Below are 27,395 nucleotides of genomic sequence, written 5' to 3' on the forward strand. Positions count from 1 at the left end.
TATCAAAAACTGCTACTGGTTGTAGGTACTAACTAAGGTACCTTCCTAATGCCACTTCGCTGCAACAGAAAATCTTTGCCTAATGATTTGTTTCTCCGTAAAGTTGGTTTATGTGAATATCATTTTAACTCTAACAAGATCAGTGGATGGAAGTTATTGCGACTCCATGAGCAGTCTGCTGCTCCCGATGGTGGTGCTTCAGTGCACATATGTAGTAGAAGGTATGTATGATATCTTTTATTGCTATTATTTTAATTACTTCTGCTTTTGTGGAAGGCAGTTCTGAGCAGGCTTTGATCAACGTTTTGGGGTTAGGGAGTGCTGGGAGCGGCACAGCCTGTTGCCAAGGGTAGGCACCACAACACCCCCTGCCAAATACAAAAAATAAAATAAATGAAGTGCGGAAACACTTAAAACACCATAACTGGCGTTATTTTCCCTTAGAAAATCTGTGTTAAATCAGTAAAAAAATAGTAAAAAAAAAAAAAAATCAACAGTACAAGAATTTGAATGAGTGATCAGCTGATATCACCAGTTACCACAATGGCACAAAAGCATTTTAAACAAACAAAAATACCCAAACAAAAACAAATAAACAAACAAAATAAACACAACAAAAGAGCATCCGTTTAAGGAGCTTCATTTGTGCTTCATTCAATTTTTCTGTGTTTGCCTGATCCCCTTATCAGCTTAGACTAAGTGTAAAAACATGTAAAATACAATCAGACGCCCAGAACTGATGATTGTCCTTACAGACAGTTTGAACAGTTTGGACATTAGTACACCGAGGTGAGGAAATCACCGAAACCTCTGAGTGTCCGTTCACATTTGGAGTATTTTAACTGTGCACCCAGCTGAAGGTAACACTTTAGCTTATTACAAGCTGCAGTTTTAACAGTGTAATTAAGCAGCAGTCCTGTCTTTGATACAAAAGGGCACTCATCTGTGTACATTTGGAGTTTGGGTGGGGGAAAATATTATCCATATTTGGAAAGGTTCTGGTCAGCAGGTTTATTGTATGTCTTGTCTTTTGTGTCTTAAGAGACCTCTTGGTTGGATGACTTGTAGACTTTCTAATGGTTAACCAATGGATTTGCTCACCTGTGTTTGTGCCTGACATGTGCGCCCTGTGAGGTTTAATTCTAGGTTCTAGGTTTAAACTTTTAGGTGTGCTCAGCTCAAAAGCCCAATCATAATAAAAACATACATGTCATGCCTTGTAAAACATCCTTCATAGTTAACGTAAAATTCTCAACAGAGTCCTCTTCTAGCTCATAAACTGTACGTGTGTAGTATTCCATAGCTAACTGTTCCAATATGCCTAAGAAAATACACAATATTTCATCTGATATTTCATAATGTCACAAATTACCAAAGGAGTGAGAAGTCAAAGGAGAGACATGACCAGCTTCTTCCCCTTCTTCTCACCTAAAGCCTCCTCTACTGTCTGGGCTTTAACAGATGAAAACATAAACCTGCTTATTTATTCTGGATATTGTCACAATTACTTATTTTCAGAAGATTAGAGCTTGATCACAAATTAGGCTACATTCTCGATCAATCGATCGATGAATCAATCAATCAATCAATGTATTTATAAGCACATTTAAAAAACAACACAAGTTGACCAAAGTGCTGTACAAAGTAACAAAACAAAACAAAAAAACAAGCACCAAAAAAAATAACAGAAATGTTACTTTTGTCCAGCAATATTATATCCACTTCAGAGAAGGTTTCACTTATGCTGGCTGTAGCTTCCACCCAGAGCCTCAACTCATAGCCTCTGTTGTTTATTTCAGCAGCTTCACTCATTACAATCACAAACCAACACAAGAGCTTGTTGCCATTTTTCAGCTGAAACTAAACTCATCTTTTACTCTCCCAGTTTCTCCTTATTTCTCTCCTAGTGATCTTTGTTTCTGTTACACCACAATTAAATCCATATTGCTTCTTTCAAAATAACACATCCCCCTTTATAGGAAGTAAGTAAGTAGAATTTATTTATATAGCACTTTTCACAGATAAAAATCATAAGCACTTCACAATAAAACCAGAAATATATATAAATAATAATATGAAACAATGAAAAAATAAATTAAAAGCTTGTTTGCATAGAAATGTCTCCAGCTGCTTTTTAAAAGAGTCAGTGGAGTTTGTACAGGATAAAGAAAACAGAAGAGAATTACACAACCCTCGTGCCACTGCCTGAAAAGCCTAAACAGTAACCTCTAACCTGAAAATCTGAGGTCTAAAGCATGAGATTTTAACAGGTCAGAGATATATTGGGGAGCTTCTCTGTGTAGAGCACGGAAGTTTTTTGTTTTTTTGTTTTTTTGTTTTTTTGAAATAAAACCTAAACTGGACTGGCAACCACTGAAGAGAAGCCTGGAGTATTAACTGGAGTAGTATGTGACGTCTTATTAGTGCCAGGTAAAGTCTTGCTACAGTATTCTGTACACTCTGAACGCGATCCAAAGCTGAAGTTGAAGTAAGTAAAAAGACCATCACAATAATTCAAACGAGAAGAAATAAAAGCATGAATAAAACCTATTCATGAATGAAAGAAACCTACTGACATCTAGTAGTGAGATTTTACACATTCTAACTTGTACTTGTATTTTTACATTGTTATTTTGTTTTGTTTTACTTGTGGATTGTAGCTCTTTGTTAATGAGTGTACAGTTCAACAGTAACTCTCGTGGTGAGGAGAGTTTTTGAGGAGCCTTGTTCACTGAAGTTCACTGTATATAAAATTTTATCATGAAAAGAATAAATGAAAGATGAATTCAAGCATAAGAGTGTCCATAAGTGCACATGGCACCAGGACGCTCTAGGCCGTAGGTCGATGATCGATTTTGTAATCGTATCAGCAGACCTGCGACCATATGTTCTGGACACTCGGGTAAAGAGAGGGGCTGAGCTGTCAACTGATCACCACCTGGTGGTGAGTTGGATCAGGTGGCGGGGGAGGACGCTGGACAGACCTGGTGCACCTAAACGCGTAGTGAGGGTGTGCTGGGAACGTCTAGCAGAAGCCCCAGTCCGCGAGATCTTCAACGCACACCTCCGGCAGAGCTTCAACAGCATTCTGAGTGAGACTGGGGACATTGAGTCCGAATGGACCATGTTCAGCGTCTCCATTGCCGAAGCTGCTGCATTGAGCTGCGGCCGCAAGGTGGTTGGTGCCTGCCGTGGTGGTAATCCCCGAACCAAATGGTGGACACCAGAGGTGAAGGGAGCCACCAGGCTGAAGAAGGAGTCCTATCGGGCTTGGTTAGCCTGTGGGACTCCGGAGGCAGCCGACAGGTATCGACAGGCCAAGCGGAATGCGGCTCGGGCAGTGGCTGAAACAAAAACTCGGGTGTGGGAGGAGTTCGGAGAGGCCATGGAAAAAGACTTTCGGACTGCCTCAAAGAGATTCTGGCAAACCGTCAGACGTCTCAGGAGGGGAAAGCGGTGCTCTACCTGCACTGTGTGTAGTGCTGGCGGAGCGCTGCTGACGTCGACTGAGAAAATTGTCAGGCGGTGGAAGGAATACTTCGAGGACCTCCTTAATCCCACTGACACGTCTTCCGAGGAGGAAGCAGAGTCTGGGGATGAGGGGAATGACCCGCCAATTTCCGGGGGCGAGGTCACTGAGGCAGTTAAACAACTCCTTGGTGGCAGAGCCCCTGGTGTTGATGAGGTCCGCCCCGAGTTCCTGAAGGCTCTGGACATTATAGGGCTGTCCTGGTTGACACGCCTCTGCAATGTTGCGTGGAGATCAGGGGCAGTACCTGTGGACTGGCAGACCGGGGTGGTGGTCCCCATCTTTAAGAAGGGAGACCGGAGGGTGTGTTCCAACTACAGGGGGATCACACTCCTCAGCCTCCCTGGGAAAGTCTATGCCAGGGTGCTGGAAAGGAGAGTTCGTCCGTTAGTCGAACCTCGGATACAGGAGGAACAATGCGGTTTTCGTCCTGGTCGCGGAACACTGGACCAGCTCTTTATCCTCTCCAGGATACTTGAGGGTGCATGGGAGTTTGCCCAACCAGTCTACATGTGTTTTGTGGACTTGGAGAAGGCATTCGACCGTGTCCCTCGGGGTGTCCTGTGGGAGGTGTTGCGGGAATATGGGGTGTCTGGCCCATTGCTACGGGCCATTCGATCCCTATACAACCGTTGCAAGAGCTTGGTTCGCATTGCCGGCAATAAGTCGGACTCGTTCCCGGTGGGTGATGGGCTCCACCAGGGCTGCCCTTTGTCTCCGGTTCTGTTCATAATTTTTATGGACAGAATTTCTAGGCGCAGCCAAGTGGCGGAGGGCTTTCGCTTTGGTGGCCTCAGAATCTCATCTCTGATTTTTGCAGATGATGTGGTTCTGTTGGCTTCATCGGGTGAGGGCCTCCAGCTCGCACTGGAACGGTTCGCAGCCGAGTGTGAAGCAGCGGGAATGAGGATCAGCACCTCCAAATCTGAGGCCATGGTTCTCAGCCGGAAAAGGGTGGAGTGCCCACTCCGGGTCGGGGATGAGTTCCTGCCCCAAGTGGAGGAGTTCAAGTATCTCGGGGTCTTGTTCGCGAGTGACGGGAGAAGGGAGCCGGAGATCGACAGACGGATTGGGGCTGCAGCTGCAGTAATGCGGACGCTGCACCGGTCCGTCGTGGTGAAGAGGGAGCTGAGTGTAAAAGCGAAGCTCTCAATTTACCGGTCGATCTACGTCCCTACCCTCACCTATGGCCACGAGCTGTGGGTAGTGACCGAAAGAACGAGATCGCGGATACAAGCGGCAGAAATGAGCTTCCTCCGAAGGGTGGCTGGCCTCTCCCTTAGAGATAGGGTGAGAAGTTCGGCCATCCGGGAGGGGCTCAGAGTAGAGCAGCTGCTGCTCCACATCGAAAGGAGCCAGCTGAGGTGGTTCGGGCATCTGACAAGGATGCCCCCTGGGCGCCTCCTGGGTGAGGTGTTCCAGGCATGTCCCACCGGGAGGAGGCCCCGGGGCAGACCCAGGACACGCTGGAGAGATTATATCTCTCGGCTGGCCTGGGAACGCCTTGGTATTCCCCCGGATAAGCTGGAGGAGGTGGCTGGGGAGAGGGAGGTCTGGGCCTCTTTGCTTAGGCTGCTGCCCCCGCGACCCGGCCTCGGATAAAGCGGATGAAGATGGATGGATGGATGGATGAATTCAAGCAGTGACCCCAAGATATGAATCCTTCATTCGACTGGTCACATGTTCCTTAATTTCTATACAACAGGGCAGAGTTTTTATGTAACTAACTGAAAGACTTTAAATTGTTTAGCTTTTTGATTATCCATCCAAACTGCAACCAGGATCTGGTTTTACATTGTTTTGAGTACATGTATTTGCTTATGACTTCAAACTGAAAGCATGGGAATCAAGCTGCAGATTATTGTTTTCACATTCCTCTGTCATGGAGATTTAAGGTGGGGTATGTTTTCAAAGTCATTTTCCCAGGCCACTAGAGCATGCAACCTTGAGTGTTTCACATGTTGTTAACACATGCATCCCCAGGCTTTTACCTTTCTACCTATAAAACCCGGAGAGCAGCCAAATGGCTGGTAGGCTTTTAGCTAAGCTTTAGCTTCAGCCAAGTGGAAGCTAAATTGGCTAGTCATTCATATGTATATTAGGTTGTTACCTGGGAATTCTGGAGGGAGGGGAGTGGGGGTGTGTGATTGAGGGGGTGGGGGAGCTGCTAGAAGCTGTGCACTTCCTTTTGTGTTTCATCTTGATGCATTCTCAATCATCCAGGGAAATAAATCTCCAAAAGTCACCAACTTGGAGTGTTTCAGTTTGCCATCTTAGGGAGAAATCAACACACCGTCTAAGAAGTTTTTGCGCAAGTGAAAGCGATGTGAAAAAATTGTCCGTGGTAACATTTCTGCCCTTGTCTAGGAATGGTTCCATCAGCCTCATTACTACATTTTCATGAAAGTCTCTCCCCAGTGGGACGATTGGGGTCCTTGCCAAGATATGGGAAGACATTGCAAATGTACTTGGATTTTAGGTCGCAAGCCACCCAAAACTTGATCCCAAACTTGTCAGGTTTACTTGCAATATACTGCAGGAAACAGCACCGAGTCTTTGATGGGAAAAGCTGTTCATCAACGGTGATATGTAGACCAGGGTTGTAGCACGTGATGCAGTTGGTGACAAATGATCCCCACACACTGGAAATTGCAGCGAACATGATTGACATGGCAGCACTAATCATAACAACAAATCATAACAACAGTTGCTTCAAGGTTTTTAAATTGTAACCTAAAGCCCTACAATAATAGAGAGAATGTTTTAATCCTAAACTTAAAAGTAGAGAAGGTGTATGTCTCCCAAATCTGTGCAACTGGTTCCACAGAACAGAGGCCTGAAGGCTCAGGGCCTCTCATTCTACTTTTAAAACAGATAGGATTCACAAATAAGACAGCATTCTGAGAGTGAACTGCTCTGTTGTGGTAATATGGTACTATGAAGTGTTTAACATAAAATGGTACCTGATTATTCAAGACCTTGTATGTGAGGTAGTGGTGTGCGGATCGATCCTGAAATATCGATTCCTCCGATACCAATCATTTATGTTCTAGAATTGATTCTCACATTAAAATATCGATATTTTAGTAATTTAGGGTAAATTTGTAGTTTATCATTAACAGGAACACAGTGGAAAGAAACTATAACATTCGGATTGTCTAGATTCAAAGGAACTACTTCCTCTTCCGCCTTTCATAGTCATGTGCGAAATACGGCTGTATAAATGTCTCGCAGCGCCTTGGCGTGCGCACTCACAACAATGGCTGAGCTAATTGTGCAGACGTATTTTACCTCCACAAACAGCTGAGACATGGTTTGCGATACATGTGGCAAAAAAGTGCTCCAAGAGTGAGGTGTTGTGGCCATAGCCTACTAGGGAGACATTCACAAGGTCTGTGAGGGGGCGGCGTGATAAATACATTTTACAGGGTTTATTTATCGGATAAAATACGTTAAATCACCGTTATTATTGGCCGGCCCGGAAACAGCGGGGGTGTCCAAATTCAGAGGCTGCGTCCACCTGAGGACCCGGCCTTCGCGGTCTAAAGAAAGCCGGGTAGTATGCCACAGGCTCCCTCAGTGGAGGGTGAATATAACCGGGCGCTGACGTAAACTCTCGACCGTCTCACACTTCTGTTTAATCATTTTCTGTTTGACGTTTATTCAGCTGTGTGAAAACCCCGGAGGAACCCTCCCGAGGGATTAATAAAGTTAAATTTAATTTAATCTAATCTAATAACTTTAATCTCAGCCAAACCGATTTACTCACGAACAAATAAACACTGAAAAAAACAAACAATAACATTTTTAAGTTATCAAAGTGACTTATATATCATGTTTAACCCGAGTAGTGAAAGACCGTGGGGGTTTGAAAACAATGTGTCACTTGGCTCAGATATTTGAAGTTTACACAGCTACATTCTCACCTGAAAATATGTTAAAAGTTTTTTGCGACCCAGAAAGAGAAATAAGAGTGATATTAAAACTAAGTAGCTGCCGCCATTGTTGGAAACTGGAATTGGCTGGGCCGCGCTATGAATTCTGCAATATGGTTTTTCAATTTTGTTGTCCGGGTGGAAAATCGGGAGAAATTCGGGAGAATGGTGGTTCCGGAGATTTTCAGGAAGGGCACTGAAATTCGGTATTCTCCCGGAAAAATCGGGAGGGTTGGCATGTATGGTAACATATGGCAACATCACTAACCTTGTCAAACACCTCAGAGTAAATCATATCACAGAATATGAGGAGTATATGTTGAGGCGAACTGAAGAGGAGGAGAGGGACAGGTGCTGCTAGGGCGAGACAGACGTCTCTCACAGAGTCCTTTAGTGCTGCAGGCAGGCAAGGTGTTCAAATAGGCACAACATCAGGTTTTTTATTTCTATATGATGAACTCTGCATTATTAAGTGATAAGAACAAGTAATCTGATGCCCTGTAATCATTATGACGCTATAATTTGAGATACAATAAATAAAATACGTTTTTGTACAAAGTATTGGTATCGGATCAGTATCGTCGATACCACCCTGAATATTACTTGGTATCGGATCGGAAAGGAAATCAGTGGTATTGCACATCACTAATGTGAGGAGGAGGATTTTAAATCCTGTTCTTGATTTAAGGACATGAGTTGTTACCTTACTTGACAGATTTCAGTGTATGTTCTTGTTATTTTGATCATTTAATAAACAAAAGTAATATTAATCTTGAGTAGATTAAACACCTAAGAAAATGGTTAAAAACATTAGAAAAACCAAACCTGCAGAGAGGTTTTGTCATGCCTGCAGTTCATTTGTCATTACTTTGTAATCAGTGGTGATTCGAACATAATTCCATCAAGTATACCAATTTTTGTCACTGTTAAGTTACAGATGACTAACAATGACTAACTAATAAACAATCTTTATGGAAAAACAAATGATTTAATGACTTTTTAACATATAGATGGTAATAATTTCTGGCCGTGCCACAGTGTTTGTGCAAAGTTTTGTTCAGGTCGACCTATTGGTTAGGGAGCAGGAAGGCTACATACAGGCATATATACATGCTATGATACATATAGTAAGAACATTATCACTATCCTAGGGATTTATCCTTTAGTTGAAGGCAGAATTTTTATTATGGGAGGAAAACGCTGTATTTGTCTAAAAAGAACTACCAAACATAAGTTCAAGATTTAGCGAAGAAATCAAGCACACACAAAGAAAGAAAAATTTGGTTTAGTCTTCTTAGAGACTCTTTTTTTCCTTTCTACTTTTATTTGGCCTGATCTTTAATAGTATTTCACTTTCCAGCTCTTCAGGTGATTGGTGGAAGTGTGACAGTGGTTCAAGGAGGTACTGCTATCCTGCCGTGCCATGTCACTGGTACCGATGATGACCTGACACAGATTACCTGGCAGAGGAGGACAAGAGAAAAACCTCACAATGACAATTTCCTAACTATCCTACCCAGAGAGGGAGTGCAGTTTGTCAATGGAGGTGATGATCGATTTAAATATATCGGGAATTTTAACAACAAAAATGGAACTCTCCAGTTATCCAATGTTGCCCTGAAGGATGAAGGCAGCTACACGTGCATCTTCACCTTGTTTCCCAGTGGAAATCAGAAGACTGAGATACTTCTAATAGTGATTGGTATGTACAAGATATTCCCAAAATTCTGGGCGTTTGTATGTGAGGCAGAGACAGAGTTACTTTTACCATTCTGCTTGCATGTTGACCTACTTCTGTGCTGTAACTCTCCTAGTGCCTCCTTTCACAAACATCAAGGACAATCTTCCCACTTTGGGCAAAGAAGAGGTTTTATTTGCTACCTGCACGGCTGCTGGATCGAAACCCCCTGCAGAGGTGAGGTGGCTCACTGGTGCTTTGGGAGACAAAGTGAGGACGACAACAAACTCCACACAGTATGACAACGATACAACTACCACAGTCAGCTGTCTGTTTGGTGTTCCTACGAGATTAACGGTCACCAGGTCCAGTGTGTCATCAGCAGTGACGCCATGTCTAAAGAAGAAACCCTGCCCTTCAGCATACAGATCTACTGTGAGTATCAGCTGCTAATAGAGTTTATTATTTGTCTTTTGTGTCATTTTTAATAAAGATTTTTTTTTTATTTGACCATAAAAATGTATATTAAAACGATATACAGATATAAACAGCCATAGATTGAACTGAAAAAAAGAAGTTGAACTGAATCAGGAAAAGCCCCGTAAGGCAGTATCAAATACTCTTTACCAGTCAATTTGTACTGTCTAGATATTTCAGCTGCCTCAAATGAGTTTTGTTCACATGAGCGCAGGTATCAACTTATTCATCATTTAATAATTTTTCAGTTGCATGTATATGTTCAGGTCAGAATTAACTTACAGCAGCTAAAGTCAGAAAATGGCTCAGCAATCCAGTTGTTTTAAAGCAGAGGTACCATTTATGATTTTAGGGGCACACCACTATCCTGCAAAGTAAAGCTGCTGACGATGTCTGTTTTTAGCCATGCCTATTTTGTTTGTTTCTGGTCTACTACTTCCAGCATGACAAAACACCATGTGACAAAGTCTGCCTAAAACTTGTTTGTCAAGCCTGACAATGAGTCCATTATTTTCACTGATCTCCACAGTCATAAGATCCATTCAGTACACATGAGGAATGGCAGAGGATGAAGCAAAACTAATAGAGGCTTGTTTTGAAACTGAACACAGGTTCCTCTGGTTTTGTCCGGTGTTATGTATCTGGTGGAAGTCCCTGAGAAGAACACAAAATTTAATATCCTCAAAACTTTCCATAAAAAAAAAAAAATTTAATATCCTTTTTTCAGACAAGGTGATTGTAAGTGAGCCCTTGGCAACCTTCAATGTGTAGCATAGGATCACTCCTTCAAACTAAATAAAAGAAACCAGAATTTATGGTTTTGTGTTACATGATAGGATTCCGGCAAATGTGAAATATTACTTTGACACCATTAGTATTTCCTCATTTCAGAATTAACACTGTTCTCTTTCTGTTTATGCAGTCCCTCCCACAGAAGTGAACATTAGAGCAATTTCTGAGAACTCATTTGAGTGTGTGACAGAAGCCAACCCAAGCGCAAACTTTACCTGGAGCAGGTAAAGTAGTTTGAATAATGATTTAAGCTGAAACTTTAATTTGCTTCTTTTTGTTTGTCTTGTGCAACCTGTTTTTAAAAAGCCCTGAGGAACAAAAAGATGTATTGTATTTAGTGATATACAGTATAACACATAATAAAGTTGTTGGGAGTGAACTTTGGAAAATTAAAGAAGGCAACATTTAAACTTTAGCTGATGGGTGTTTCCTGAACATGCACGCTTTAGGAACAGACTGTGGTTAAACTGTAGGTTCTGAAAAAATAAAAATTATTTAAGGTAAATATATACATCTACAAGTAGAGAAGTTTGGGGTATTATTGTTTTTAGATGTTTTACTAAGTTTTTGAGGTTTCGTTCTTTTTGTCTTCCAGATATTCCTCCTTAGCTGTAGTTAAAAATACATTAACATGGAAAGTTATGCTATGATGAGGCATCTGCCATGTGTTTGTCTTTTCACAATTCACAACAGTCTCTACTCCTAGAATATTGCTCATATTTTAGTGAAATATTCACAAAATTATCACATAATGGGTCTTCACTCAAACTGGGGTCAAGGTCATAACTCTCATTTTATGGGCACTTTTCTGTGTTCACAAGAATTACTCATCAAATTTTAGTGAAATTAGATAAATGTGACCTGGATATGACAGTTTGGGGGTTTTCTTGACTTGAGTGGATGTGAATTCTCATTGGTGTGTGCAATACAGCCAACCAGTGTCAATTGAACTTATAACTTTGTGAACATATCACGGCACTAGCTCCATCTGTCTGAAAGCCCCCACCATCATTCCCATCCCCCAAAGGACTGGAACAGACAGCCTCAGTGACTGCAGAATCATACTCCTCATGTCTTGTGGTCATGAAGTGTTTCTTGTGGATAGTGTCTCAGCACATCACAAACATCACAAACCTCCTTCCTCCCTGTCTCGACCCCCACCAATTTACAGTTTACAGCACAAATTTACCATCACCCTTCACAGAACGCGAAGCCATCTAGAGAACAGGAAGAGCTATGTGAGTATGCTCTAGCGTTCAACACCATAATCTCATCATCACCTTCAGATGCCCCTCCCAACTGGTCCTGGATCATAGGTTCCATCACCACCTGGCCCCAATCAGTCAGACAGCCCCCATCCAAGTTTGTCTCCAGCTTCAGGTTTCTGGGCACCCACATCTCTGCCAACCTTACCTGGACCCACAACACCATTGCCCTGGTAAAGAAGGTCAAGCAGTAGCTGCACTTGTTCCATATCCTGAGGAAGAATAACTTTGAACCAGTAGCTAAAGCTGGTCTTCTATTTCTCCTCAGTGGAGAGCATGCTCTCCTACTGGCTGGGTGGTAGGCTGCACAAGGGGGAATTAACACTACCTAAAAAATCATTGGCTGCCCTCTGCCACCCATGGAGGCCTTTGCCAGATCCTCCTGTCTCAGGAGAACAAAGTCCATCACAGGCGCTCTGGACAGCGCCTCAGGTTAATCAGGTTCCAAACATCCAGACTCACAAACAGCTTCTTCCCCAGGGCTATTTAGACTGTAAACGAACACTATCCCCCACATAGTATGTGCCTTTGTATTGTATACCTCTTTTTTTGTATATATTCTCTCTTATCTGTTGATTATTCCTGCTGAATTATTATTTATATTTGGCCTGGTGCAACCACAATTTATATACATATGTACACTGACAATAAACAGCTATTCTATTCTATTGAGGGATTATGGATGGACGTTCAGCTCAAGTAGATGCTATAATAAGTCATGGTTGGTTCTTCAGATAACAATCAACAAATCAAACATTTAAGGTATTTATTTAAGCTGTTTAGTTTTTAGCAGAGGTGGGACCAAGTCATTGTTTTGCAAGTCTCAAGTAAGTCTCAAGTCTTTATTCTCAAGTCTCAAGTCAAGTCTCAAGTAATGTCAGGCAAGTCAGAGTCGAGTCTCAAGTCACTGGTGTAAAAGTCCAAGTAAAGTCACAAGTCTGAAATTTTGAATTTCAAGTCCTTTCGAGTCTTTGAAAAAAAACGAAAAAAAGCATGTTGCAGTTATATACTAAATGTAAATATTAGACCATGTAATTTTTAAATCTGTGTTTTTCTCAACACATGACAAAATAGTGAACGTAGAAAATATACACAAATTGTGAAATTGCACCTCTTTAAAATGCAGCTCAATTAAACTTAGCTCCTAGAATAATTTTCACCGACAGTTCTGAGATAAGCTGCATGTTATTCTTGGATGCGGTTGTAGGACTGGCTTTAAAATCGCATGACAAAAATATCATACACATTAAAAAAAACTGCATCACCAACGTAGCCTGGACAACATTTGCTAGTTAGATGAAGTCAGCTATCTCATCGTAGCATATTTATATGCATATTTATAATCATACGGTTCTTGGAGTGAGTGCACACACTCATGAAGTTTAGTAACTTCCGGTCACTGCAACAAGCCCAGGTACAGTTTACCGACGGATGGGTACAGGACCTTGAAATGCACCGTGTAGAACGAAAGACCATCGTACGTATCATAAGTTTACCAGTCTCACAAATCGTCGTCATAAATACACATTCATTAACCGTTTATTAATATAACCTTTGAGCTCAACGGTAATTAATTAGTAGTGGAAATAATTTCTGGTAGCATCACAGAAATGTAGCAGTGACAATAATATTGTATGCTGTAATCGTACTGAGCAATTAGTGATACAAAACAACTGTTTTACCCTGTGAATAAAAGTATATGTTTTTGTCAATGTACCATAATAACAGAAGCGAAACGCAATATTGTGTCAGGACAATTCACTATTTATGCACAATAAACAAAGGAGCATAGCGCGACAATTTCTGTTCAGCGCCAGACTTGCTTGTAACCTATATCACCAATTATGTTATGAAAATGACGTATTAACTACTAAAAAACACTGACCTTCGTGTAAATGCTTGGAGCAGAGTAACCTGTGAGCTGGGGTGTTCTGGGACGTTATATTTGATCTTTGAATGGCTGCAATCCAGGCCATCCGTCGCGTCTTTGTCACTTCGGAAACATGGCTCGAACAATTTCTCTTCAACGACGTAATCCGATAACAACCGATCTCTTTACCCGTCGGCTTCCCGTGGCTGTCATGCGACCGGCTATTGCAGTTAATAATACAACGGCTTCTTGACATTTTTGTGTTTCTTTTTATCGCTGTATAACTGACTTCAATTGAAAGCCTGCGTGCGCTAGTACCTCTTGCCACGAGTTCCCAGAATCCTTTGCGGTTCTACCCGTGAATGACGTCACATTTTCAATCTCTATATAATATGCATGTTAGATTTTATATTTGGGGTAAAATATCAAGTCTTTTCAAGTAAACCGGTTCAAGTCCAATTCAAGTCCCAGGTCATTGGTGTAAAAGTCCAAGTCAAGTCACAAGTCTTAGAACATTTTTTCAAGTCAAGTCTAAAGTCATAAAATTAATGACTCGAGTCTGACTTGAGTCCAAGTCATGTGACTCGAGTCCACACCTCTGGTTTTTAGCAGTTACTGTGAGCAGTTTCACATTTTACTGTATTCCCTCTGGCAAAAACTGTCATTACTGCAGGCTGTCAGAGTCATTACTGGCTCTGACAGTAATGCTTGCTGTAATGTTTTTTAGCTTCACTGAACAGATTTAGTCAAGCTTGAAACACCCCCGAGGTTTTACTCTAGTTGTTTTTGCCTTTTTACTTCAAGTGCATTTTGTTCAGGAGTTTCCCTATCGTGATTTTAAGACCAAAATTCATGATTCATTTCTCATTTGTAAATGGCCTGTATTTGTATAGCACTTTACTTAGTCCCTAAGGACCACAAAGTGCTTTACACTACATTCAGACTTTCACCCATTCACACACACATTCACTCACTGGTGATAGCAAGCTACATTGTAGCCACAGCCACCCTGGGGCGCACTGACAGAGGCGAGGCTACCGGACACTGGCGCCACCGGACCCTCTGACCACCACCAGTAGACAACGGGTGAAGTGTCTTGCCCAAGGACACAACGACCGAGACTGTCCGAGCCGGGGCTCGAACTGGCAACCTTCTGATTACAAGATGAACTGACAACTCTTGAGCCACGACCACCCCATTGGCCCCATTTGTGTGTGTATATATAGATATATATGTAGATTTCCTGTACACAATTAGGTACAAACGGGCCACAAGTGAAGGTTAATTGTGTGTAAAATGTAAACTACTTCATGAAACTGTATTTCTTTTTGGGTAAATCACTGTGGCGACTTATGTCAAACTCATAACATTGTCTTATTATTAGTGTTGTATTTTATGTTCTTTTGAGATTTTTCATTATTAACTGATAACAGCTGATTGGAGTAGGTGGCGTAGGGAATCATTTCCTGTTGAAAAAGAGTCACATGACCAAATTTATGTGAGGACACATGAAGTCTGAAGCATAAAGCCCAGCAGACAGAGAAAGTAGATGAACACTATTATGGTAACCTTCATCTCCAACATGGGTTTTAGGTTTTGTTAAACCAGCTAATAAAAAGAAAGCCTGACTGCATTGAACTTGGTTTGTGGATTACTCCTTTGGGCAGTACTTCGTATCTGTGCTGTCCTGGTGCTCCAGGAACCCTGGAGGGTTGTGTAAGCTTGTTTAGCTCAGCAGACAAAAGCTAAAAAGAGTTTTGAAAGATGGTTTCATTTAATTACTCTCAAATCAAAACCAATCGGTCATGTCTCGTTCAACTATGAGGGTAACACGTTCACTCAGACATGATCAAATGGGACTTATTTATGGGTATAAAACAGTGGGCACTAAATATATAACTATTTGGTCAGGTGTGATACAGACTTGCCTGTTTTTCAGGGTAGGTTATTTCCATGATGTGTGCACAGTTCATATTGAACATAAGGACATAGTTAAATGAAATGCTGATTCATGAAAAAGAAACATCCATCCATCCATTTTCTTCCACCTATCTGGGGCTGTGTTGCTGGGGCATCCGCCTAAACAGAGAAGCTGAGCCTGCCTTACCACAGCAACCTCCCTCTAGCTTGTCAAGGGGAATGCCAAGGCGTTCCCGACCAGCTGAGAGATATTATCGCCCCAGCGTGTTCCACATTTTGCCTCCTTCCAGTGGGACATAGCCGGAACACTTTGCCCTGGAGGCATCCTTGTCAGATGCCTGAATCACCTCATCTGGCACCTTTTGATGTGTAGCAGAGTAGCAGCACTACTCTGAACCTCTACCAAATAGCTGATGTCCTTACCGTATCTAAGGGAGAGGCCAGCCACCCTTAATTTCCTCCACTTGTATCTGCAATCTGTTCTTTCAAAACAACAACGCTAAAGTCCAGACATTACAAATGACATAAACATTTTTTTCACATTGCAAAACAGTCTTTTTACACTAAATATTTCATTATGCATATTCACCAGTGTGACTCAGCAGTGCTTGGCTTCTTTCTCTCCAGTTCACTACTTATACATTACATGTGAGGAATTCCTGGTAAATGCAGTGTTTATGCATCTAAACAGTTTTGCTTTAAGTGCCTCTAAAGCTTCATTAAGTTATTTTTAAGAGTTTTAGCATCAGTGATCCACAGAAGATGAAAGAAGCCATCTATGTCAACTGTGAATAACCTTCTTTGAACAGAAGTGGTGGATCTGTTCATTGTGTGCACAATGAACAGATCCACCACTTCTGTTCAAAGTATTCTGTAATCCAGTTTTAAAATCCCTTCCAGATGCTTTTTCTTTCCAAGTTCCTTAGACTAGTGTGGTAGAAAACTTTACCCAAACTAAGAATGTCTTCACAAAAAAATGTATTTCAATTAAAATTGAATTGATTGAAATTCATTGGACTTTTGGCACATCTCGCATTTTTCTGCCCTATCTCTACATTTCATGTTGAGCCTCATTTATGTTTTTCCAGATCTGCCCAGTCTGCAGTCTGCTGTCAAAGTAGACCGTGCAAAGCTACAACTGCTGAGTCTGACCTCTGATCTAAACGGCCTCTATCAGTGTGAAGCGTCTAATGCATATGGAAGTAAACATGGTCAGATCTATGTGCATGTGGCATCAGGTGAGGTCAGCTTGGATTTAGCTGTGCAGTTTGTCCAAATCTGAATTTTTTTTGTGTGATTTCTGAGCTTTTGTGTGTTGTTATTCTGTTTTCTTTTTTGTCCATTCCTGTCAAAGGAAACTTGAACATCTAGACAGATTTCTTTGGTAAGCAGCTAGTTTAGAGAAGTGGTTGCCTTACCCTAAAGTCAGCACAAAACAGACAAGTTATTGGATAATGGATGCCTTACCCAGTGCAGTATAGGATCATATTCAATTCAGTTCCACCAATGGAAGCTCAGACCATGTCCTATCTTGTGATTCTTTTCATGATCATATCAAGTTTGTTTCATTTACTTTTGTGCATCAGAACTTGTCAGTACAGGGACATTTTTGAATGTTTGTGGTACAGATGTTGCATGGTGTTTGAATACCGTCAGATTCATCTTAATGTGAAATATAAAACTAAATGCCAGGTAAGTGAGAGAGAACAATAGATCATTTCATATTCTCACTCCCTGTGTCTTTGCAGGAACATGCTCGGCTGCTTGGGCCTCATTTGCTGTTTTTCTTTTCCTGAATGTCATTGGGGCTGCAGCCTGGTGGTTTTTCAAATCTGGATATTTTCAAAGGTGCGTAGAACAATAATCATACAAGCATACAGGATGTAGCATGATAAGTAGCTATTATAGTATTTCAATATTTCATATTGTTGAAACTCCTCAATAAAATCTAAAAGTCTCCACTTGAATTTAAAATTGATTGATTTTATTTCAAAATTGACCCCAAAATTTTCCAACTCTATACGACAAACGATGTCATTTTTTCCTGTGGTATTAGGTTTTTCCCCATGCATGGTGATGAACACAGTGACCCACGATCTCCCAGTAGTCCAGGTGATGATCATGGACAAGATCACCAAAAACTGCAGAGAGAGGTTAGTACAGTTAATTTGTTGAAATGTGAGTTTTTCCCTCACTGTTAATATGTGTCTTGAAATATGTTGGCACTAGTGTAAAACTCTCTGATATGCAGTTACTGGGGGTGTATTTATAGTTTAATTATGAAGAAATTATTTTATTTAATCTCTAGTAAAAGACCCAAATAGTAACGGCAGTAACATTAGTAGCTTATTATGATTGTGTTTAATATTATAGAAGTTTAAATGTTTTTTTCTAAAATCTCCAGTTGAAAATTAACAAATATTCTGAATTATCCGCCTTAGGAATCTGTCTGACAGCAAAAGAAGAAAAACATCTGGACTGAGGGCTCCACTAGTCTTTCAGCTGGTAAATGAACAGATGAAACACAGGTGGAAGTTCCTGGTATCCATTCACATGCCTACCTCTATTTTATGTACCTTTCTTTCTACCTTTTCTTTTTTTTTTCCTTCTTTTTTTTACTGTTGCCACACATTAAATTTAGAGTAATCCCCACTGATGCCTGCTTGTTGATGGAAATATAATAAAGTATTTTAAAAATATATATCGACTGAAAATAGAATTTGGACATTAAATAGGCCTACAAATCAATATTTTCAGATACTATTTGCTGACCTGGGGGATTTGTATGAACAGCATTAAAATCCACTCAGACTATCAGATTTTTTTTTCATAGGCAGTCTAAAAGTTTAATTTGATTTAACCTTTGTCCTTTTTTGTTTTGTGTTTTTTTTCGGTTTCTAGTGTCCTGTTTAAGACATTTGAAGTAAACTTAAATGCTTTTGAATGTAATTTCTCAATTTAAGACCAAAAAACAAAAAAAAACAGTTGACTAAAAGATGCTGTCTACCACTGCTGTTTTTTTGTTTGTTTGTTGTATTATTATTATTTATTTAGCTATTGGTTGCATAGTTAGTTAGTTGTGTAAGTGTTATTTGGGTTTGGCTGTGACAAATCATCTACTAATTGGAAGGTTGGAGGTTCGAACCCTGGCTGCTCTAGTCTGTCTGCCAAATCATTCTTAGGCAAGATACTGATGTGTTCATCAGCGTGTGATTATTAGATAGAAAGCACTTAGATGTTAGTTTGTTTCACAGAACACACACAGATAGATAGATAGATAGATAGATAGATAGATAGATAGATAGATAGATAGATAGATAGATAGATATGTCCCTCGTCCTATGGTGAGCAGAGATGGGCAGTACTTGTAACGCGTTACTGTAATCTGATTACTTTTTTCAGGTAACGAGTAAAGTAAGGGATTACTATTGCAAAAACGGTAATTCGATTACCGTTACTTTCCCGTAGGAACGCTGCGTTACTGCGTTACTAAAACCGTGATTTTTTTTGTGAGAATGTCTCATGACAGTGACGTAAGCGAGTGCGACGTTCGTGACAACAGCTGTGTGCAGATCAACAGTGCATCATATATCGAGTGCGGGAGAGAGTATGAGCGTGCAGCGTTTAAAGCGTGGAAGTACTGACCTTACTTTGAGTTTGATTCCATAAAAAGTGACAAAAACATTAGTGTCCGTTGTGCGTGGGAAGAAAACTTATTTTTAAAGCGAAAAAAACCCCCTAAACTTCCAAGCAAGCACCGAGTGCGCTATGACGTAATGGGAAACTCACAGAGAAACTCGTGGATTCTTCCACTGACGCTGTGGCACACCTGCACCAGGGTAAACCTCCGCCTACCCCCACTCCTGCTTTACAGGTGAAAATAGAGCAACAGGATCGCTAGTCTTTGATGTTATTTATTTTCTGCTGTGTTTTACTTGCATCTATTTGAAAGAGTGAGTTTAAACACACAAAAAAAAATATTTTATGTGCTGGAATTTGCAGAAAATAAGTTTAAATGTTAAACAAATTTCTTCCAGTCAGAGAATGTTGCATATAATTAAATTTTTGCTTGATGCATAAAGTTAAAAGGTTAAAACTAATAAAACAAGTTTTAAAAAGAGATTTTTCCATTTTGTATGATGGATTATGTAGAAAAAGTAGAATTGGGCTGAAAGATCTATCGCTTTATCACCTCTTCAGGTTGTAAATCGTGTTTTTAAAAAGTAACTAAGTAACTAATTACTTTCGAAAATAAGTAATCAGTAAAGTAACGGGATTACTTTTTGGGGGGAGTAATCGGTAATTAGTTACTGATTACTTTTTTCAAGTAACTTGACCAACACTGATGGCGAGTACCTGGATACAGACGGAAAAAATAGTGGTGGCTGACCAATCGGACATAGTGGTGGTAGACAAACAGAAGAAGACGGCCGTAGTGACATCTGTAGCGGTTTGAAATGACAGCAACATCAGGAAGAAGGAACACGAGAAGCTCGAGAAATACCAAGGGCTCAGAGAAGAGCTCGAGAAGATGTGGAGGATGAAGGCAACGGTGGTCCCAGTGGTAATCGGAGTACTAGGTGCAGTGACTCCCAAGCTAGGCGAGTGTCTCCAGCGGATCCCGGGATCAACATCTGAGCTCTCTGTCCAGAAGAGCGCAGTCCTAGGAACAGCTAAGATAGTGTGCAGGACCCTCAAGCTTCCAGGCTTCGAGAGAGAAAGAAAAAAAGAGACAGACTAGTTTCAATACAACTTGATGTCATCCTGGCTGTTTCTCCTGGAAAAAAGCAATGACTGTTTTCACGGGCTGTGATTGTGATAATTTAATGTGAAGCCAATTTTACATAATACTCTGTAGTTTGGTGCCGATATCTGCGCTTCTGCTGACCAGCGACGCTGACGGTAAGTAGAAAATGCTGCCTGTCCTTGCTTTTTGTGCTGATGTAACTGCAGATCAAGGTGTTTACGCAGTGGCAAAAAAAGCTATATTCTAGTACATTAAGTTCAAGAGACTATGGTCATTTTAGAAATCCAAAACGCTGCATACTGACTAGGGATGCACCGATACCACTTTTTTGGAAACGAGTACGAGTACGAGTACTTGCATTTCAGTACTCGCCGATACCGAGTACTTAATAAAAACATGATTTAAATTTGCAGGTAACAGCTTTAGTCCTATAATTTAACAAAAAACAAACAAACAAGGGACTAGTTTGGAATTAAGAACATTTATTTAAAATGAAAAGCATGTTGTATGCAACATATTACAGAATAAATAATTATAAAAAAACAAAATTTAATTTTAAATTTGTTCGCCTGTTTCTCTGTTTAGAAGTCTCACTAGCACAGTCACAGCTGGGATGACATCAGAGGCTAGTGCGTCGTAGCTGCTCACTTTTTTAGTTAGTTCCTCAAAGGGGGCGAGGATGGCAACAGTCGTCTCCATAAGAGCCCATTGTTGAGCGGTGAGATAGTCAGGGAGTTCGTGCACTCGCTTTTGCTGAGGGACTGGAGCATGTAATACGTGCTGTTCCAGCGCGTCTGTACGTCCTGCTGCAGTCTCTTTATTGGCTGGTTGAGCTGTCCCTGAATGTCCTCGAGGCGGGAGTAGGCTAAGGCGGAATGTTTAAAATGCCCAACTATTTTCCGTCCCAGTGCTATAGCATCAGCTATGCTCCTCTGTGCTAATAAGCGTGGGTAAATAAGCGTGGGTAAACTCTTTGTACTCGTTGTTGTGTTGGGATTTTAGGTGCTTGATTAAATTGCTTGTGTTAAATGCGCTACCTTTAGAGCCTCCTCTGGACAATTTTGCTGAGAACAATTTGCAGTCCGACTTTGTTTTCGCGTCTTTGTTCACTTTGAAATAGTTCCACACAGCTGATATGTCTCGCCTCGCTTTCTCCCCACTCTGAGCTGCAGCCGGGGCGGGCACTCGGGGCCTGGGGGCAGGCACTCGGCGCCTGTGATTAACCCCTTACATGCCGCTCAAACATAGACAGGTCTCAGACCGTGGTATTGGTCCTCGGTATCGGGGGACTTTTAACGAGTACGAGTACTTTAGAAAATGTGGTATCGAGGCCGATACCCGATACCGGCATCGGTATCGGTGCATCCCTAATACTGACAATCAAGGAAGGTCATAGATTGTCCTTTGAATCCACATACATGATTTCAAATGAGATATAAAAGCCATTTATAATCGAAATCCTGATAAGATACTACTACAAAACAGAGGTTTACTAAATACAAACACTCCATAGTTTCCCATTAAGCCTAATATGTGGTTTGAAAAAACTGCTGTTTCATGCTGAGCGTTCTGGGAAAATCAGTCAGTGCAAAGCTGTAGATCGAGGAACACCATTTGCACGCGAGACTGTGGCAAATCTCTTTATATATTTTCAACATGAGGAGATGGTGATGATTTTTATTTATTTATTTATTTTGTATGTCTTTGTTATAGTTTATTATCAGCTTGTTACAGTTTCTGTTTAGTTCGGTTTCTGGTATGGTTCTAATAAGACAGACACTATATCTACAGGTGAGTGTAATTAATATTTGATCCGTGTTGAATTTTTTAATTTCCTCATTTACGAAGAAATGGGTACTCTCTAATTTTTATTGTAGTTTCATTTTATTGGAGAGAGACTGAATGCCATCCAAAAAATCTAGAAAAACATTAGATAAAAGTTATAAATCGATTGGCATGTTATTGAGTGAGAAAGGTATTTGATCCCCTACAATCTAGAAGCAATTCTGACCCCAACAGACAGGCTGTTTTAGTGAAGCTCAATCGTTTTATACATTTTATAGCCAATCAATCAAATTTAGTTTTAGCAGATACATGAGATTTTGCTTTGCCAGTGGTGCCATTACCAAAATTTTAATCTTTTTCATTTTAAGTGAACTGGTTCTCCTAGAACTAAGTGTATCTTTGAAATCATCCAAGATAATAGAGGTGTATTTTTGCTTCTGGGTCATTCCAACTCAAATCAACAAATTTCTAGAACCACCTTTGTTGAATGGCATAAACATATCAAACACTTTAAGATATAGATTTTTCAAAAACGGTCTCTTGACACACTTTCAGGCCATTTTCGCACGCTTAAATCTGACACAATGTTTTGAACCTAAATGTCTCAAAAAAATCTCAAAGCGAAAGATAAAAATCACCAAATTTTCACTCACCTTTTCTTAATGATGATGATTTAAAAAAAGACATTATAACATGATACATTATACTTAAGACATATTTTATCATTTATTGTTGCATTCATATCTCAGCTAATAGTAATAGTGTTTCATGCTCTTTACAGCTCTCCAGATGATCGGTGGAAGTGTAACAGCAGTTCAAAGAGGCACCACTATCTTACTGTGTCATGTCACTGATACCGATGATGACCTGACACAGATTTCCTGGTAGAGGAAGACGAGAGAAAAACCTCGCAATGACAATTTCCTAACTGTCCTACCCAGAGAGGGTCCACAATTTGTCAATGGAGAAGATGCTCGATTTAAATCCAGTTATCCAATGTTACCCTGAAGGATGAAGGCAGCTACACATGCATCTTCACCTTTTTTCCCAGTGGAAATCAGAAAACTGAGATACCTCTGAACTTGCTTGGTATAAAAACTTTTTTTCATTTTTTATTTAAAATATTCTAAATGTTTGTGTGTGAGACAGAGACAGAGTTACTTTCACCATCCTTTCACCATGCATGTTGATTTATTTTATTGCTGTAACTCTCCTAGTGCCTCCTTTCACAAACATCAAGGACAATCTTCCCACTTTGGGCACAGAAGAAGTTTTATTTGCTACCTGCACGGCTGCTGGATCGAAGCCTACTGCAGAGGTGAGGTGGCTCACTGGTGCTTTGGGAGACAAAGTGAGGACAACAACAAACTCCACACAGTATGACAACGATACAACTACCACAGTCAGCTCTCTGTTTGGCGTTCCTACGAGAGAGATTAACGGTCACCAGGTCCAGTGTGTCATCAGCGGTGACTCCCTATCTAAAGAAGAAGCCCTGCCCTTCACCATACAGGTCTACTGTGAGTATCAGCTGCTCATGTAGTTTATTATTTGTCTTCTTTTTCGTCTGTCGATTTTAAATATTTCATTATTTTAATCATTAAATCAAATATGAAAAAGATACACGGACACACTAAGAATTAAAATCAGCAGCAATAGTTAGCAATAAATGTTTAATGAAGAGTTTTTCGTTTTAGCCTCCATGTTTAGCATGACAGACATTTGGTAAGGGAGGAAATCTGGATGAAACTATTTCTCTTTAATTCAGGCGGTGATGTGTTCCTTCATTTGCTGACAAGTGACAATACATTATCTGCAATGCTTGTGTGCAATATATACATTATATATTGATACATGAATTAAGTTGTTCAAAACACTTAGTTGTTTGTGGTCTGGGGAATTGTGCTTGTAAAAGCTCCTTTTTCTCAAAACCGACTAAATAGAAACATGAGATAAATTGAACAGTTTCAACTGCAAAGAGCATTACTGTTGGAGTTATTTTTGGATTCTTGAAAGCAGCGTGGAATTAGCGATGCCCATTGAGGTCAACATACCCAGAAAACTCAGATAAGCTTTGTTCAGCTGAGCTAAAGTGTCAGTAAGAGTATTTCTTGATATTCAGTCATTTCTCAGTGGAATGCAGTCCAAGGTAATCCAACAATCCAGGGTAATAGTAGTGAAATAGAAGCACCACTCAACTATGATTTGAGTAACACAGCCTATCTTGCAGAATAGAATGTTTCTAATCTGGATCTATTTATTCATTTTTGACCTTCTACTTCCAACATGACTAAACACCACGTCAAGACGTAAAGGCTGTTTCAAATTAATTTATCAAGCTTCAAAATTACTTCATTGGGCTTCATTCATCTCCCTCAGTCATAAGATCCATGGTGTGCACAGAGAATAGCAGATGAGGAAAAGGTTTGTGGGTGATCTGGTGACAACCTTGAAAGCATATGAAAGAATCGCTCCCTGAAACTAAATGAAAAGTATCTAAAACAGTGGCTTTGACAAGATTCAGGCAAATTTGAAACATTATAGTGATATGATTTAATATTTTCCAACTTCAGGATTAACACGTGTGTTTCTTTGTCTTTTCTCAGTTTCTCCCACAGAAGTGAACATTAAGAAGATTTCCGAGGACTCGTTTGAGTGTGTGACAGAAGCCAACCCGAATGCAAAATTTACCTGGAGCAGATAAAATAGTTTGAATAATCATTTCAGTTGAAATATTTATTTCAGTACAGTAAAAAAAAAAAAAAGTCATAGGAGAGAAAGAGAGGTATTGGATTGAGCACTGTATAACATGAAACACATGGATGATAGTGAAGAGGAGGAGGTTGGCGGGCAGTGTGAAGAAAATCATTGGGAGAAAGTTGGGAAGGGGCAGGAAGAGGGACAGGGCTAGTGAAAGGAAAAGGAAAAAGAGAAGTGAGGGTAGTTCAGAAGGATCTGATAGTGAAGGTAAAGGGGAGAGGTGGTTTGAGGTTTGAGGAGGAGGGAATAAAGAGAATGGATCTACTTAAGTTGCCAAGAGTGCTTAGAGCACAAGTGGGAGAAATTAAGTATGCTAAGTTACTCAGAGATGGTAATCTACTGATTGGCTGTAATTTGGAAGTGAAACTGATGGGGTGTGTATAGTTAAAGTGAAAAATACTGCAAGGGTTGGGGAAAAGGGAGTCAATGGAAGTAAAGGAGTCATTGTGGGAGTACAGGTAACTGTAAGTATGCAGGACCTGGTGGAGAACTTAAAGTTAAGAAATGGTGAGGCTAAAGGGGTAAGGGGAATGACCAAGGAGCGTTTGTAAGATTCGGTGTGAGGGAATTTGTACCCAAGCCACTGAGATGTTTTAATTGCCACAAATTTAGACATATTGCCAAGGTGTATAAAAGGAAGAGAAGGTGTGCTCAGTTTTCTGCAGACCATGAGTATGGGAAGTGTGGCGTGGGAGTTAAGCCATAATGTTGTAGTTGCGGTGGAGAACATAGTGTTGCTTTTTGGGGGTGTGAAGTGATGAAACAACTCTTTGTTCCAAAGAGGAGAGTTGTGGAAAAAGTTGTGCAAAAAGAAACATACAGTATGTAGAAGCATGTAAAAAAGAAAGAAAGAGAGGCTGGACAAGGTTATGGAGATGGTAGAAAGGAAAATGGAGGAAGAGAAGAAGAAGATGGTGACATTCATCGCGGGGGTAATAAATGCAACGTCAGATGTAAAGTCAAAAACAGCGAGGATTCAGATTATTGTTAAAGCAGCATGTCATAGTTTAGACATGAAGAATATCAGATGGGAGGATATTAGAGGCGAGCTTAGTTGTCAGGTGAACCAGGAGGTGTGGTGGTTAACTTTTCTTGTAACCATCTTAATCTTGCAGTCGAAATCAAGGAGTCTTTTAACAAATGGTCACGATTTTAAGCAGTTTCTTTATGATCAAATAGAAAAGCCTGAAATAATCTGTGTTCAGGAAACATGATTAAAACCTTGTTTGGACTTTAGGTATGATAGGGAAGAGGGGAATGGAGGGGGGTGTCTGACATTGATTAAGGAAGGGATACCATATAGGAAAATTGGAAGGAAGGGGGAGTTCGAGTACGTTGGGGTTGAGGTATGGTTGGGAAGGAAGGTGATGAGGATTATTAATTTCTACAATCCTTGTAAAAAGCTGGAAACAAGTAAGCTGGAAGAAATGGTTATGAAAGGAGATATTATATGGTGTGGAGATTTTAATGCATATCACTTGCTGTGGGGGAGTGAAGCAATAATTATGCCAGTAAAGAAACCTGGGAAGGACCATAGTGATCCTGGGAATTATAGGTCCATTGCTCTGACTTCTAATGTGAGTAAAGTGATGAAAAGGATGGTGAATGAGAGGTAGGTTCACTCCTTAGAGTCAAGCAATATGTTAGCATTGTACCAAAGTGGCTTTCGTAGGGGAAGAGGAGTTATGGATCTGGTTTTATGTCTGAAGGATGAAATTAGGAATGCACAGATTAATAAAGAAGTGGTGGTGGCTGTGTTCTATGACTTAGAAAAGGCATATGATATGCTCTGGAGAGAGGGTTTGATGATTAAATTGTTTGGTTTAGGAATAGGAGAACGAAAGTTTAACTGGATAAAGGATTTCTTTTGTGGGAGAACAGTTAAGCTAGGGACACATGTGTCAGAGCCATGCAAAACAGAAAATGGAACCCCGCAGAGAAGTGTCGTAAGTCCAACATTGTTTTCGGTTATGATTAATGATATTTTTAAAGAGATATCTGATAGTTTTGGTAAATGACTTCTCGCTGATGATGGAGTGACTTGGGTAAGGGGGAGGAATGTTGACCATCTAGTTATGAAAAATTCAAGAGGGGATAGATAAGTGGGGAATGGAGTGGGGTTTAAAATTTCTGTTGAGAAAACTAAAGTCATGTTTTTCACAAATAGAAAAATAGGGTAAAGATATACAGTTGTTCTTGTATGGGGAAGGGTTAGAAAGGGTGGAGAGCTTTTGTTTTTTTGGGAGTAGTTTTTGATAGGAAGTTAACTTGAAAAACTAGAGAGCACATTGTGGAGAAAAGTAAAAAGGTTCTTAATATCATGAGGTGTTTAGCAGGGTTGTCATAGGGTGCCAATTTTGATGCACTTAAAAGTATCTGTGTCATATTAATTCGATCAAGGATTGATTATGGATGTGTGGTGTATGGGGCAGCGGCTAAAACTTGGTTAAAGAAGCTGGACGTTATCCAAGCTCATGTGTTGTGGATTTGTTAAGGGGCGGATGAAACAACGCCAGTATGTGCTCTTCAGGTGGAAGCAGTAGAAAAGCCACTGCATATTAGAAGGCAGCAGTTAATGGTTAACTATTGGGTTCTTTGAAAGGTCCCAATGAGAATCATCCTGTAAAGAAGGTGTTG

The 27,395-nt window shown here is 40.4% G+C and overlaps 2 pseudogenes across 1 annotated transcript; both read left to right on the forward strand.

Moving 5' to 3' along the window:
- LOC143413011 (nectin-2-like) lies at window positions 1-18,258 on the forward strand (annotated as a pseudogene). The gene is made up of 8 exons (XR_013093567.1): window positions 1-221; window positions 8,825-9,166; window positions 9,279-9,577; window positions 10,542-10,635; window positions 16,555-16,704; window positions 17,215-17,314; window positions 17,523-17,619; window positions 17,908-18,258. The product of XR_013093567.1 is annotated as a nectin-2-like (transcript).
- Window positions 17,537-27,395, forward strand: part of LOC143413081 (nectin-4-like) — an 11,564-nt pseudogene continuing 1,705 nt past the window's right edge.

The sequence above is a fragment of the Maylandia zebra genome, linkage group LG16, assembly GCF_041146795.1.
Source record: "Maylandia zebra isolate NMK-2024a linkage group LG16, Mzebra_GT3a, whole genome shotgun sequence".
In the NCBI taxonomy this organism is placed as follows: domain Eukaryota; kingdom Metazoa; phylum Chordata; class Actinopteri; order Cichliformes; family Cichlidae; genus Maylandia; species Maylandia zebra.